At 47.1% G+C, this 16,635-nt stretch overlaps 2 non-coding genes across 2 annotated transcripts; both read left to right on the top strand.

Annotated features, from left to right (window-relative positions):
* Positions 1 to 443: 443 nt before the first annotated feature.
* On the top strand, positions 444 to 516 carry TRNAR-ACG. Its single transcript has one exon. It is a non-coding gene; the product is annotated as a tRNA-Arg (tRNA).
* A 2,579-nt stretch (positions 517 to 3,095) lies between these two features.
* TRNAR-ACG lies at positions 3,096 to 3,168 on the top strand. The gene has a single exon. It is a non-coding gene; the product is annotated as a tRNA-Arg (tRNA).
* The last annotated feature ends 13,467 nt before the right edge of the window (positions 3,169 to 16,635 follow it).

The following is a 16,635-nucleotide window of genomic DNA, read 5'->3' as shown; positions in this document are numbered from 1 at the left end:
GGGATGAGGTGACGTTTTTAGTGGTACCATTGTACTTTTTGATCGCTTGCTACTACACTTTTTGTAAGGCAAAGTGACCAAAAAATGGCTATTTTGCCGGGTTTTTTTTTTTTTTTTTTTTAATGACGTTCATTTGACAGGGTAGATCATATACTATTTTTTATAGAGCAGATCATTATGGATGCAGCGATACAAAATATGTCTATTTTTTTTATTTTCTAAGTGCCATCCCCCTTAGTTAATGCAAACTGCTAGGCATGGAGCAAACCACCAAATGGTGGAACTTTTTAACAAATTTTTTGCAAATGCCTACTAACTGACCCCGACCCAAAAAAAAAAAAAAAGCCAAACTCCAAGGAACCCCCCTTCCCTGGAACATTTTCTTCTGAGGTTATGTACTCACACAGTGACACTATTTCGGTGTTCAAGCAACCCCACCAGTAGGGCTAGTGGCGCAATGGATAACGCGTCTGACTACGGATCAGAAGATTCTAGGTTCGACTCCTGGCTAGCTCAAAAATATTTTAAAACCTCTAAATTTTTATGGAATTTCAAAAATTTCATTAAGGAAAAAAATAAAATAAAAGACCACACATCATATAGCACATCCAATCATCAGTGCTTTAAAAAGTCAAATACAATGTGGTACACATAAAAGACTGCAGTACCCAAACTGGAGCAAGAAACAGCACACTTCAATGTAACACTTCAGCCTTCACATTGTCCTTAGGCTACACCATCAATTTTAGGGGCTAATGTATCATCTATTTGGGCCTTTTTTGGAGTCTCAGTTTCAAGCCATTTTTGCGACAAATTTACAAAATGTTGTTCGCCTTTTGTGAAATACCTAGGAATTTTTCAGCCTAAAGTCTAATCATCTTTATTACAAAAGCTCTGTCAGTTTGCTGACCTGCCTATGAGGGAGGAGGCAGTTTATAGCGGGGCAGGGGAGCCTCTGGCTCCTGTCTCCGCTGTTCAGACTCAAAGGTCTCAGGCCGCTATGATGCGGTAGAACGGCGCAGGAGGTCACAATGACATTGTCATGACTTCCTGCGCCAGGTCACAGGCGGTGTGATGACGTGGTCATGTCATTGCGCCACCTCTGACATGGTGCAGAAGGTCACAGTGATGTCATCAAGATTGCCTGCAAGGGGACGCGGAAACTCAGGCTACAGGCAGGAAGAGAGAAAGGAGAACGTCTAAATCAGAGGAGATGTCAATGGATGCACTGTACTATAGTGTCTGAGCCTGTTTTTAGTCAAAAAAATGCTGTTTTAGACTGTCTTATTTTTTTGGACTCATTTACTAAATTGTGCCTGTTTCAGAGGCTTTTGCGTCTCGTTCGCCTATTTTGTTTTTTTTTTGCCTTTTGAGAAGTTCTCTAACTTTTGTGATTTTTTCTGACCTATTTTTTTGTAGGTGTGCCTTTTTTTGCTCCTGAATTTGTCGCAAAAACAATCTAATTTCTACTCCATTCCAGGGCTGACATACTTTTTTTACTACATGCACATCTAGGCACATTGGATAATATGGAAGAGGTCAACAACTCCTGAGGATGCATCATTACTGTTTTATCACCCTCTTTTTTTCTCCCTTGTAAGCTGAAAAAGACAGTTGTGGATGAGGACAAGTGGGTATTTACATAGACAGAACACTGAGCGTGTCACAATGAAGCTCCTCAGAAGCCAGGGGAGATGACCTCATAAAGAGCCCTGTCTGCTGGAGAGCCATTACACAGTTCATTTGGTCAGTATACACCGGTACAATACACAGGTAGAAATAGAGTTCTTTTTGTAACATGACTTTTTGCATGTGCATGTCCATGAAAGTAGGTAAATTATGGTGCAACTCGCCACTCAAAACAGAGACAGGAGAAAAAAGCCAGCCCTGGGGTGGCGTAGAAATTAGACTGTTTTTACGACAAAATCTGGCGCAAAAATAAAGTACACTAATATAAATAGGATGGAAATTGGCTACAAAAGTGACGAATAACCAAAAAACAGCAATTCTGGATGTTTTTTAAATGGAAAAAATGTGTATTTTTTTACTATTTAACTTGCTTTCGAAATACTTTGCACTTTTCCTATGGTGCAATGTATTTTAATGTCAGTGCTATACTGACATTCACCACTAGGAGCTGCGACAGAGAGGCATGGTCTGCTGGGACACGCTAGAGGCAGGCCTGGGGCCTTCACTAGGCCCTGACCAGCCTGCACTTACATCTGCACCCCGCTCCCTCTGTAACAGCTTACATGCTGTAGGTGCTATTGCCCGCGGCATGTAAAGGGGTTAAACGGCCCGGATAGGCGCTCCTGCCGGTCCGTGCCGTTAGCCCAGCCTAAGGCATCTTAGTGAACACTGTGAAAAGGTGTATTGGTGGTAACCAAGGAGTTGATCGATACTGCAAAAATAACCCAACAATTAATATACAGAGTCGAGTGACGTTATTATGACCACTTCCTACATTTGACGTCAGTAGCTCGTAGCTCATGAAGCATGTGCCTGTGGATGCAGGCATATTTTTTAAATGAAGTGATTTAGATTTTTTTTTACACCATTCTCTATTAAATGGAATAAAATTGTGTGAAGATATAGTGGGGGAGATTTATCAAAACTGGTGCAAAGAAAAACTGACAATCAGATTCCACCTTTCATTTTTCAGAGCTGTTATGGGCAGCTAAGCCATTTCTTCTTTACACCAGTTTTGATGTAACTTAAAGGGGTTGTCTGCCTTTTTCTCACTTATGATCTATCCTTTGGATAGGTCATCAGCATCTGATCCCGGGTGTTGGGCCCCTGCTGATCAGCTGTTTGAGAAGGCAGCACTTCTCACAGTAGCACCGCTGCCTTCTCACAGCTTCCTGCAGGCCAGGGACGTCATGACTATAGGTCACGTGGCCTGGGCGCATCTCAGCCCCATTAGGTGTTTAGTCTGACATTAATCTATACATGAATGCTTGTTTTTAGTGGTACACAGAGACCCCCATTGACCCGCTGGGAGTTAGTTATAAATGGCTGGATCTGAAATCTAGCTAGAAATAGTAAGGTGGGCTAGTTAATGAAGGCATAACATCCCTTTTGGGGGTCTCACAGTAGGGCCAGTGGCGCAATGGATAACGCGTCTGACTACGGATCAGAAGATTCTAGGTTCGACTCCTGGCTGGCTCGAAATTTTTTTGAATACTTCTTAAGATCATAATATAAAAGGTTAAATCCTTAAGATCACATTTTGAAAGTTAAATTCATAGAAAAGTACAAAAATGAACATGTATTTTAAAAGGTGCTACTAAAAGGCACCATAGTGCCATCCCCTAGCACTAGATGGTGGATATGGACTACAACCAAGTTTTCAAAGCACATGGTTATGAAGTGTGTGCATTGTGGTCCTGCAGCCATTGTGGCAGACAGTTACTTGGATGTTTTACATTTTCCCCCTAATGTATGTATTCATGTACGTTGTTCTGTAGCAGTAGTATCTAAATAAGTAACATTGCTTTGGCTCCCCCCCCCCTCCCCCCTCAACATACACAGAGCCCTAGCTTGACAGCACTCTCTTCAATACATTCCTGGGGGAAGGGGAAGTCTGAGCCATCACACAAAGTACAGAAGCTCAGTGTGTTCTTCCAAATAATTATACTCTTGTTTTTTTCAACATGGCCAACATTAGACCACAGCAGAAACACGCGGGACTAGACAAATACCAGTAAAGATCAAACTAAATGTATGACCAATATACACTGCTGTTGCATGCTTACATGAGGCATTAGTACACATTTTGATCAAAAAGCATAAGCCCACTCACCACGACAAGGTTACCTCCTCAAGTGGGAACCTTTTGCGGTGCGGATCGCGGACCCCGTTCAAGTGAATGGGTCTGCGATCCGCTGCAGATGCCCCATGGTTGGTGCCCGTGCATTGCGGACCGCAATTTGCAGTCCACAGCACGGGAACGGAGCCCCTACGTTCGTGGGCATGAGCCCCTAGAGGTAGCATGAGGCAGTGTCTACAACCCACAGAAGTTGCTCAGATAGTGCAGCTCATCCAGGATGGCACATCAATGCGAGCTGTGGCAAGAAGGCAAGAAGGTTTGCTGTGTCTGTCAGCGTAGTGTCCAGAGCATGGAGGCGCTACCAGGAGACAGGCCAGTACATCAGGAGACGTGGAGGAGGCCGTAGGAGGGCAACAACCCAGCAGCAGGACCGCTACCTCTGCCTTTGTGCAAGGAGGAACAGGAGGAGCAGTTCCAGAGCCCTGCAAAACTACCTCCAGCAGGCCACATTTCAGTTTTCCACTGACGTGTGCTGTCCGCATTTTACACAGCCAGCACACGTACCCATTGATTTAAAGGTGTCTGTTCAAATTTCTGTATTTTTTTTTTTACTGACTGTGGGTAAGAGACTTGCACTACTTTGGTCTGTGATTCGGACCAATCACGCGATTAAAGTCTATGGATGTCTGTTTTTCACTAAAGACAGATGGATTCTTTGGAATTAAATTTTCAGCTGAGCAACGTCATTGAATTATAGAGGACACACGGATGATAAAAATGGACCCACGGATCAACCACCAGTGTCGGACTGGGGTACTTAGGGCCCACCAGTGTAACTGATTCTGGGTGTCCACCTTAGGGCTCCTGCACACAAACATATTTTCTTTTCCATGTCCCCCTCACTTAAATAGGGCCGCAAAAAAAATAAAATTACTCTGTGTGCATTCCGTGTCTGCATGGCCGTTCTGCAAAATGATAGAACATGTCCTAATATTGTCGGCATTACAGACAAGGATAGGACTGTTCAATTAGAGGCCGGCTATTCTGTTCCGCATAATGTGGAATGCACACACCCGGTATCCATGTTTTGCGGATCCGCAATTTGCGTACTGCAAAACATCTAACGGTCGTGTTCATGAGCACTTACAGTGAGGACAGAAATATTAAAGATAAAGTATGATGGCAGACGTTCACAGCAAAATGCAGAAACATACATGTGGCAGAATTTACACATATATGGATATCCTGCACTTAAAGGGCTTCTGTCAGCCCACTAAACCGTTTTTTTTTATTAATAATCCCTACACTGCGATCTCTGCATACATAAGTAAAATAATAATTTTCGTTCAGTAGAATTTGATAAAACGCTATTTTTATAATATGTAAATTACCTTGCTACCAGCAAGTAGTGCGGCTACTTGCTGGTAGCAGCCGCATCCTCCGATCCTAATGACGCCCCCTCCGCATTGTGATTGACAGGGCCAGGGAACGGAATCGTCCTCTGCTGGCCCTGCCTGTTTTCATTCAATATCTGGCGCCTGCGCCGCGGCCGTACCTATCTTTAATCTGCGCAGGCGCTCTGAGAGGCGGCCACTCACTCGGCCGCTCGCTCCTCAATGCGCCTGCGCCGGGTGTAGATGTGACGTCATCGGCGCAGGCGCATTGAGGATGGAGCGGCCGAGTGAGTGGCCGCCTCTCAGTGCGCCTACGCAGATTGAAGATAGGTACGGCCGCGGCGCAGGCGCCAGATATTGAATGAAAACAGGCAGGGCCAGCGGAGAAAGATCCCGTTCCCTGGCCCTGTCAATCACAATGCGGAGGGGGCGTCATTAGGATCGGAGGATGCGGCTGCTACCAGCAAGTAGCCGCCCTACTTGCTGGTAGCAAGGTAATTTACATATTATAAAAATAGCGTTTTATCAAATTCTACTGAACGAAAATTATTATTTTACTTATGTATGCAGAGATCGCAGTGTAGGGGTTATTAATAAACAAAAAAAAAAACTAAACGGTTTAGTGGGCTGACAGAAGCCCTTTAAGTCAGTCAGAAACAAGACACATGCAGCGCATACCAATCACTCATTGGACACAAGACACTTATACACGGCTCACATGCCACTGATGCATATGCCACATACCGCACATACACCACTGATACATAGAACATATACAGCACACACCGATCACACATAGGAAACACGCAATGCACACACCAAGACATTTATGTCTAACCCTATTAAGTGTAGCTCACTTAAAAGGGTTAAAGGGGTTGTCTCACTTCAGCAATTGGCATTTATCATGTAGAGGAAGTTAATACTACAATATATTATGATTGTCCATATTACCTCCTTTCCATCACATTATACACAGCACGCATCCGTGGTTATTACCACCGTGTAATCCAGCAGCAGTGGCCATGCTTGCACACTATAGGTAATGTTGGCCTATGCGCACTTCCAGCCTTTCCCTATAGTGTGTAAGCACGGCCACCACTGCTGGATTACATGGTGGTAATAACGACAGATACGTGCTGTGTATAATGTGATGGAAAGGAGGCAATATGGACAATCACAATACATTAGTAAGTGCCTTGTATTAACTGCATGATAAATACCATTTACTGGAGGTGAGACAAACCCTGAAAGGGTTTCTGTCACCCCACAAAACTCTTTTTTTTTTTTTTGGATAGTTAGATTCCTTATAGGGCGATATAGGAGAATATAATAGTCTTACTTACTTTCATGCGGCCGATTCTTTATAAAACGAAGTTTTATAATATGTAAATGAGGGCTCTACCAGCAAGTAGGGCGGCTACTTGCTGGTAGCTGCAGCAGCAATCCGCCCCCTCGCCGTGTTGATTGACAGGGCCAGCCGGGATCTCCTCCTCCGGCCGGCCCTGTCAGTAATTCAAAAATCGCGCGCCTCTGGTCATTCGGCGCAGGCGCTCTGAGATGAGGAGGCTCGTCTCCTCAGTGCGCCTGCGCCGATGACATCACCGAAAGAGAAGACATCATCGGCGCAGGCGCACTGAGGGAGTGCTGAGGAGACGAGCCTCCTCATCTCAGAGCGCCTGCGCCGAATGACCAGAGGCGCGCGATTTTTGAATTACTGACAGGGCCGGCCGGAGGAGGAGATCCCGGCTGGCCCTGTCAATCAACACGGCGAGGGGGCGGATTGCTGCTGCGGCTACCAGCAAGTAGACGCCCTACTTGCTGGTAGAGCCCTCATTTACATATTATAAAACTTTGTTTTATAAAGAATCGGCCGCATGAAAGTAAGTAAGACTATTATATTCTCCTATATCGCCCTATAAGGAATCTAACTATCCAAAAAAAAAATAATGAGTTTTGTGGGGTGACAGAAACCCTTTAAACCCCTTTAAGCATAAATGCTTAATCGTAACCTCCTCAGATTGCACATAATCTACAGTATATTTAAAATGGTTGACCTACCATAATGACCTATTGCCTATCTACAGGATAGATGATAAATATCAGATTGCTGGGGGTCTGTCTGCTGGAACACCCACTGATCATGAAAAAACGGGTCCTGAGACATTCAATTACATTACCGCCAGTCTATGTACACAAGAGTCTTAAGACCATGTTCCCTTGATCATGGGGGTCCCAGCAGTCAGACCCCCATCAATCAGACACTTATCACCTGTCGTGTCATAGCTGTTGTACCTTTTCACATTCCCTATCTTTAAAGGTTTTCTTTGGGTGTAAAAAAATTAATTAAAAAAAATCTGGCTCAAAATATGTGTCAAACTAAAATAGAAATGCTCGCCTGTTAAAGGATGTGTGTCCACTTTTCTAGTGATCCGTGGGGGTCTGAACACTGGAGCCCCCACCAGTGGCGTTACTAACGGGGAAGCAGCTGCTTCGGGCCCCGGGCTGCCAAGGGGGCCCGGCGTCGGCAGCGTGTGTGACAGTTTATTTTCAAGTTCTATCGATGTATTAACTGTTCAGGACCCCTTCACAGCAGCTGACCAGGCCCCCTCGCTAATATAATCTAATCTTTCTTGTCTCCTAAAGTCTTCTGATGTGTCTGGGATTCGAACCCACAACCTCCAAAGGTCTAAGTGTATCAGAGGCAAAGCATTAACCCTCACAACCATAAAGGCTGCATTACAACTGACTGAAAAAAAATGAGACTTCTACTGTTATAGCTGGCTAAGTGTACAGCTATACACATGACAGCTGCCCCAACACACCCAGCACTGCTATATCTCTATATGACAGCTATCCCAGCACACTCCGCTCTGCTATATCTCTATATATGAGCAGCTGTTATGTGTATAGATGTACACTTAGCCAGCTATAACAGTAGAAGTCTCAAATTTTTTCAGTCAGCAGCAAGGTGTCTCCTATGGTCTAGTGGTTAGATGCTTTGCCTCTGATACAGAAGGTCGTGGGTTCGAATCCCAGCAGAAACCTTTTCTGAAATATAAGCACTGACTCCATATATGGACATACAGGGCGGGACACAGAAAGAGGCTGCAGAAGTGTTTATATATTTTTTTTTAATACCGGACTGTTACTGCCATGGGGGGAGCGGGGGGCACTTGATACTGGCACATGGGGGGAGGCACCTGATACTGGCACCTGGGGGGGAGGGGGGGTTGGCACCTGATACTGGCACATTGGGGGGGGGGAGAGAGGGGTTGGCACCTGATACTGGCACATGGGGGGGGGAGAGAGAGGCACCTGATACTGGCACCTGGGGGGGAGAGGGGTTGGCACCTGATACTGGCACCTGGGGGGGGGGGGGGAGGGGGGTTGGCACCTGATACTGGCACATGGGGGGGATGCACCTGATGCTGGCACATGGGGGGAGGCACCTGATACTGGCACCTGGGGGGTCAGGGGGGGGTTGGCACCTGATACTGGCACATGGGGGGGGGGAGAGAGGCATCTGATACTGGCACATGGGGGGGAGAGGGGTTGGCACCTGATACTGGCACCTGGGGGGGAGGGGGGGTTGGCACCTGATACTGGCACATGGGGGGGGGGAGAGGCACTTGATACTGGCACTTTTTTTGTGGGGGGGGGGTGGCACTATGATACTGGGACATGTGGGGGGGGGGGGAGGAGAGAGGCACTTGATACTGGGACATGTGGGGGGGGGGGGGGAGAGAGGCACTTGATACTGGCACATGATGGGGGGGCATTATGGGGGACACTAGGCCGGCAGCCTATTAGAGGCCGGACACTGAGGGGCATCTACTGGGGCACTATATATGGGCCATTTTATACTGGTACATTATGGGGGGCACTAGCAGGAAGGGGGGAGAGGAGCACTATGGAGGCATTTACTGGGGGCACTATATAGGGGTATTTTATACTGGGACATTATGGGGGCACTATGGGGACATTAGCTCAACTGGGGGCATTACAAGGGGGGTATTTTTGCACTGTCACATTATAAGGAGAATTATTACTACTGGGGGGGGGGGGATTATGGTGGGCTTTATTACTCCCCCATGGTATGACCCCCTAGTAGCAGCACCAGCCTCTCCCTACTCAGCTATCCCTCTGCCCCTTCTCCAAATCCTTATTATGAAATCTTTCTCATTAGGATAAAGCACAACATCAGCTCCGCCGAGCCCCCGGCCAAAGTGTTGAAGTGGTGTCCGAGATCCCCAAGGGTCAAGTAACTGTAAGTTTTCATGTGAAATATGTTTGTTATACACATATAGCATCCACTGTGCCCCACAATATACAGTATACCGCTACACTGTGCCCCACAATATACAGTATACCGCTACACTGTGCCCCACAATATACAGTATACCGCTACACTGTGCCAACGGAGTGGGGTTTACACAGGAGGAGGAAGGTGCGAAGCGCGCTGGGGGGGGCCCTTACAAATATTTGCTGTGGGGCCCAGTCACTTCTAGTTACGCCCCTGGCCCCCACTGATCCCCGTTCTTGATTGAGTGGCAGGTCGAGCATATGCCCTGCCTCTCCATCCATTATCTATGGGGTCGCTGGAGATGGCAGAGTATAGCGCTGGCTATTTCCAGTGGTCCCAAAGAGAATAAATGGAGCAGCAGGGCATATGTGTGGCCCGCCACACCATCAAAAAGGGGGAACAGGACCCGTTCCTGGAATCAGTGGGAGGTCGCAGAATCGGACCGCACTAATCATATAGTTATGCCCTATGGTGTGGAGAGGATAACTTGAAAACCTGGACAACCCCTTTAAATCCTCCACCAGTATCTCTTTACATGGCAGCAGTGATGCCTGTAAATACGGAATATCATCACTGCCGCCATGTAAGCCATACGTGTCAATACTGGAGAATATGACGCACTGTGCAGAATATTTCAGTCATAAGTCCAACCCCCTTTGCAAGTCATAACTTTTAACAAAGCCCAAGCAAATGTGCTAGAGGAGCAACGCGAGCAAAGGGCACAAACGAAGGGTCATAACTGAAACAGAGGCATTAGGGTCACGTGAGGCAGGGTAATAGTAGGGATCCTGGAGCAGGGGTAACTGGAGAAGAGGCAATATTAGCGGTGCATTTAGAGTGGGGGCATCTGGAGCTGGGGCACTAATGGGGGTGCACCTAAAGCAGAGGCATTAGGGTCGCCTGAGGCTGGGTAATAGTGGTGATCCTGGAGCAGAGGTATTTATCACGACCGGCGTGCCGATCACATACGTGACGCAAAGGGAGGGAAAAGGAAGGCCCTGTCCAAGGGAGAGGGAAAGATGGTGACCCCTGACTCACCTAGAGGCTGGCACCTGACTGCCCTGACGTCCCTAGACGGGTTTCTCACCGGTACGCCGATCACGTTCCTAAAACCCTGGCTTTCCCTAAGATGAGCCCTACGTAGTGAATAGGGCGGTGGGAACACTAGTCCGCACCACTAACACTAAAGGGAAACACTAGGGAGAAGACAGACAATACAGACAAAACATATAATCTCAGGTGGGCGACAACAACCAACCAACAGGGATCCGGAGGGTAACGCTCTGGTACGACAACCAGGGATAACAGCAACTCAGCTCCAGTGGGTCAGTATAGAAGTCCAGGCAGGAAGCTCTATATCTGGCAACCAGAGAAGTGGGAGAGGGGAATATAAGGAGGTTGGGAGTGCTGGACAAGAAACAGCTGAGGAGAAGAAGCTACGGATCCCTGAGTGAGACAAAAAGGATTGCAAGGCAAACCCAGAAAGCTACCATTAAGAAACAGCACTATCTTTAAACAAGGAGCGCGCAGCCACCCGCTGCTACTTCCTGACCCCGGGTATAACAGAGTCAGACGTGGCTCTTGACACCCTCATGACAGTATTAGGGGGCAACTGGAAAAGATGTAATATTAGGGGTGCATTTACAGTGGGGGCATCTGGAGCTGGGGCACTTATGAGGGTACACCTAAAGCAGAGGCATTGGGGGGACCTAGGGCAGAGTCCCCACTCCCCCCAATGCCACTCTGAACTCTGCAGAGAGCAGCACACATTCATAGATCTGTGTCTGCTATAAACAAATCCCCTCTTTCCCCCTTACAGTCTCCTACAGCTCACAACTGTCACACACCTGAGAAATCAACCCAGCACCGCAGAGGAGTCCTTCTCTCCAGCAGCCAGTTTTCTGACTTCTGACAGCAGGGAGGGCAGGAGGATGGCCAGACATGTTCTCTCCTCCTTCACTGCCAGCAGCCCGGGAAGTTTAGAAGATACTGCGGGACCTCCTGTACAATTTACACCAGTAGGAGGCTGCATCGCTGTGCGATACTGCCACCTAGTGGCTACAATAATTATCTCTCCTGAGAAACAAAATAAATAATTACTCCTCCGTCTTATCTCTGGGCACAGGAGACCAGGGGCCCATTGAGGAATCTACCACGGATCCTTCACGGACATCTTCACAGGTGAAACACTTATGCTTCTTTTCACAGACGAGTCACTGACACAGAAATGTGAACGAGGCCTAATATCCATGTGTCTGCTCAAACTGTCAAAAACAGACTCCATGAGGGTGGTATGAAGGCCCGATGTCCACCGTGCAGGGCGATTAGCATTTGCCAGATAACACCAAGATTGGGAGATTCAACATTGGTGCTCTTCACGGATGACAGCAGGTTCACATTGAGCACATGTGACAGACGTGACAGAGTCTGAAGACACCGTGGAGAACGCTGTGCTGCCTGCATCATCCTCCAGCATGACCGGTTTGGCAGTGGGTCAGTAATGGTGTGGGGAGGAGTTTCTTTGGAGGGCCGTACAGCCCTCCATCTGCTAGCCAGAGGTACTCTGACTGCCACTGGGTCCCCGGATGAGATCCTCAGACCCAATGTTGAGACCATATGCAGGTGCAGTGGGCCCTGGGTTCCTTTTAATGCATTACAATCCTAGGCCTCATGTGCCTGAAGTGTGTCAGCAGTTCCTGCATGATGAAGGCATTGATGCTAGTTCCCCAGACCTGAATCGAATCGAGCACATCTGGGACATCATGTCACATTCCATCCACTAATGTCACATTGCACCACAGACTGTCCAGGCGTTGACTGGTGCTTTAATCCAGGTCTGGGAGGAGATCCCTCAAAAGAACATCCGCCGCCTCATCAGTAGCATGCCCAGGCATTATAGGGAGGTTATACAGGCACGTGGAAGCCACACACACTACCGAGCCTTATTTCCTTGTCTTGAGGCATTTCCACTGAAGTTGGATCAGCCTGAAATTTGATTTTCCACTTTGATTTATCATTCCAAATCCAGACGCATTCCACTATGTAATGAATAAAGATTTTTGTCGTGTATAAGTGGAAAAAAGAAAAATATATTTGCCATTCAGCGGTGCAGTTATATGTTCTAAAGCCTTTTGTGGAGTGTATAAGTGGAAAAAAGAAAAATATATTTGCCATTCAGCGGTGCAGTTATATGTTCTAAAGCCTTTTGTGGAGTGTATAAGTGGAAAAAAGAAAAATATATTTGCCGTTCAGCGGTGCAGTTATATATTCTAAAGCATTTTGTGGAGTGTATAAAGGGCTTCTGTCACCCCCCAAAACTCATTTTTCATTTTTGGGCATATTAAAATCCTTATTGTACGACTATTCAATATATAGGGCTCTTACCTTGTTCTTTGGCTTTGTTTCATTAAAAATCTAGCTTTTAAAATATGCAAATGACTTCACTACCAGCAAGTAGGGCGGTTACTTGCTGGTAGCTGCCGCATCCTCCTTTTAAAAAAACGCCCCCTCCTCCAGTTGATTGACAGGGCCAGCGAGCGCTCTCCTCCTCCGGCTGGCCCTGTCAGCATTTCAAATCCCGCGCCTGTGCCTTACGTGTCTTCATTCAGGCGCTCTGAGAGAAGGACGCTCGCTTCCTCAGCACTCCCTCAGTGCGCCTGCGCCGATGACGTCTTCTCTTTCGGGTTTAGAGGTGACGTCATCGGCGCAGGCGCACTGAGGGAGTGCTGAGGAATCGAGCGTCCTTCTCTCAGAGCGCCTGCGCCGAATGAAGACATGTAAGGCGCAGGCGCGGGATTTGAAATGCTGACAGGGCCAGCCGGAGGAGGAGAGCGCTCGCTGGCCCTGTCAATCAACTGGAGGAGGGGGTGTTTTTTTAAAAGGAGGATGCGGCGGCTTCCAGCAAGTAGACGCCTTACTTGATGGTAGTGAAGTCATTTGCATATTTTAAAAGCTCGATTTTTAATGAAACGAAGCCACAGAACAAGGTAAGAGCCCTATATATTGAATAGTCGTACAATAAGGATTTTAATATGCCCAAAAATGAAAAATGAGTTTTTGGGGGTAACAGAAGCCCTATAAGTGTAAAAAATAAGCGCCTGTTAGCCATTCAGCGGTGCAGTTACATGTTCTATTTTTTTCAGAATCGGAATTGCGGACCTGGAAGTGGGGGTCCGCAATTCCAGATCCGGGCCACACATCGTGCGGCCAAATAGAAATTAATGGGTCCACAATTCCGTTCCGCAAAATGCGGAGCGGAATTGCGGATGTGTGAATGGAGCCTTAAAGTGATCTACTCTGAAATCCTGACCAACTTTCCCCTCCACTTCTGAAAGTGGTGTTGGAAGGCGCAGCTCTCAAAAACGCACAAAAGTTTGCATAAATGCCTGTTTATGACAGCATTTGCGACATTTCCACCCCAGAAAAATGGCGTACCAGCCCTGATAAATGCCCCCCACAAAGTTTTTTTTCACGTATCTATACGAGCACAGAAATGTGCCCATAATATGGTTGTGTTAAACTGGCCTAAGGGACATTCTGAATGGTGAGGTGTGCCTTCGTTTTGGAAATCAGGTTAGGTTACAGCTTCCTCTATCTGCGCATGCACAGACTCACTGCATCAGCGCAGACCTCATGCACACGCTTGCATAATGCTTCCAATCCATGCCTCTGTTCCACACCACACCATATCTTCCGGATTGCGGACCCATACAAGTGAAAGGGTCCGCATCCGTGATACGGTGCGTACACGGCCAGTGCCCGTATAGTGCAGACCCACTGTTTGCAGGCCGTAATATGGCATGTACCTGCTTACGGGCGTGTGCATGAGGCCTAAAGATAAGGGAAGATTTTTATCCCAAAGGATTACAGCCCATACACTGCACTGCAACTATGCTGGTCCTGGAAAATACGTTCCTGTCTATTCCAGGGACAAGAAACTTCAGCAGTAAGAAGATGGAGGGGCATAAGCTCCCCTTCAGTGATTTACCATGTCTGAGTGGAGCATCAGGGCATTTCTAGCTCCAATGCTCCCCTTGCCCTAAAAGTGCAGGTGACGTACTCGGCTTTTTCTCAGTATGCTAGGCAGAGGCTTCCGCCTGTAAAACAGCATAGGGGAGCCCTAAAAACAGCCCATTTGTGCCGGTGACGTCACCGGGCTCACTGCTTGGCAGAAACCGCCTCCTAGCATACCCATGAGAAGCCCGATACGTCACTGGTAGTGAAGAAAAAGCCCTTGTCCTACACTATGCAGCGCAGCGCAGGGCAAGGGGGAGTAGCGGAGCAAGAAATGCTCTGATGCTCCACTCATACAGGCTAAATGAGGAAAGGGGAGCTTATGTTCGGGTTCAACTCTGAACCCGGACAACCCTATTAAGTGGAGATCTTCTGGAGAGGCAAGTTACATGACCAGTTCAGAAAGCAGAAGATCCATCATGGTTGGTGTACATTAGAAAGGTGTTTTTCAGATAGGGTCACTCAGATGAGCGGAGGTTATGAAGTGCTGGAAACACCCTTTTTTATTGTTTCATTTGTCATTTCTATTACAGAGGTCAAAGTCCTATATTTTGCTTGACAGTCAAGTGAAAGGGTATGACCAGAATTAGGAAAGCATATGCTTGCCTCCTGGAAACAGCGCCACTTTGTTAATGGGCTGTATCTGGTATTGCAGCTCATCCCCATTGTCAGCGATCTGATGCCCAGAATGAGCAGGCAATTATCAGGAATGAAGGGTTGTTCTCAATAATGGCCTGTGCATAGGCCTATATAAAAGAGCCTTAAAGGGGTTAGCTGAGATAATTAGAAGTCTGGCTGTGTGAATCCTGTATTGTGTCGCGCACCCGTTCTCTTGAATTGGTCTGCGATCTGCAAAATACGGCAAAGGGCTCATTCACACAACCGTAGGGGCTCAGTGCCCATATTGCGGACAGCAAACGGCAGGTCCACAATATATACGGCACTGGCCGTGTGCACTCCCTGCTGCATCGTTTGCGAATTGTGGACCCATTCAAGACAATAGGTCCGAACCGCAATACGGGATTCAAATGGCCTGTGCATTGCAGACCGCTATTTGTGGTCCGCAATACAGGCATGGCGACCATACGGTCGCGTGAATGAGCCCAAAACATATGACATGCCCTATCTTTTGCGGTGTGGAAGCATGGTCCCGAAAGCCCACGGAAGTGCTTCGGAGTGTTTTCGTTGCCTTCCGATCTGTGCCTCCGCTGACAAACAACTTTTTTTTTATATTTCTATCTACACAGCTGTATGAGGGCTTGATTTTTGCGTAACGACCTGTTGTCTTTATTGGTACCATTTTTGTGGTAAGCATGACTTTTTGATCGCTGTTATTCAATTTTTTGGGAGGACAAGATGACAAAATAAATGGTGGATCGCCTGTTTTAAATGTTTTTCCCGTTACTGCGTTCACTGCACAGGAAGTTTTTTTTTAATATTTTAATGGTTCAGGCATTTTCAGACGCAGCGATACCTAATATTGTTTTTTTTTATTGTTTATATATTTTTATATGTAAAATTGGCAAAGGGGGATGATTTCAACTTTTAATATTTTTTTTATACTTTTTATTTATTAACCATTAGCCCCCTTAGCGCTAGGACCTGGGATCTTTTGATCCCTTGTCCTATGCACCCTAATAGAGATATATTATGGTGAATAGGATTCTTACACTGTCCCTGCTGAGCTGTGTCTCGTGCACAGCGCAGCATGGAGTTCATCACGGCAGGCCTGGATGGCTTCAGAAGCATCCAGGTTGCCATGGTAATAGATCGTAGCCCTGCGATTTCACTGCGGGGGTTTTGATTGGAAAGCAGAGGGAGCCACATTCCCTTTGCCTTGCTTCAGAGATGCCGTGAGCGCCGTTCCCCATCATTGTGGCCGGGTGCCTGCTATATGATACGGCCAGCACCTGCTGCGTATGGAGCGGGTTCACTGCAGCAGCCCGTTCCATACAAATGCGGGCGCATAATGCCCTACATGTATGGCATTATGCGGTAAGGAGTTATCTGGGAATTAATATAGATGACTTATCCTCAGGATAGGTCATCAATATCAAATCAGCAGGGGTCTGACTCAGCAGGAAGCCAATCAGCTGTTAGAGGGAGATTGGGCACTTTTCCTAGGCCATGTGACATCACTTTACATCAATCACATG

This window comes from Bufo bufo, chromosome 1 (genome assembly GCF_905171765.1).
Source record: "Bufo bufo chromosome 1, aBufBuf1.1, whole genome shotgun sequence".
NCBI classification, from domain to species: Eukaryota; Metazoa; Chordata; class Amphibia; order Anura; family Bufonidae; genus Bufo; species Bufo bufo.
The sequence above is the reverse complement of the archived record's forward strand: the minus strand, read 5'-3'. Positions and strand labels throughout refer to the sequence as shown.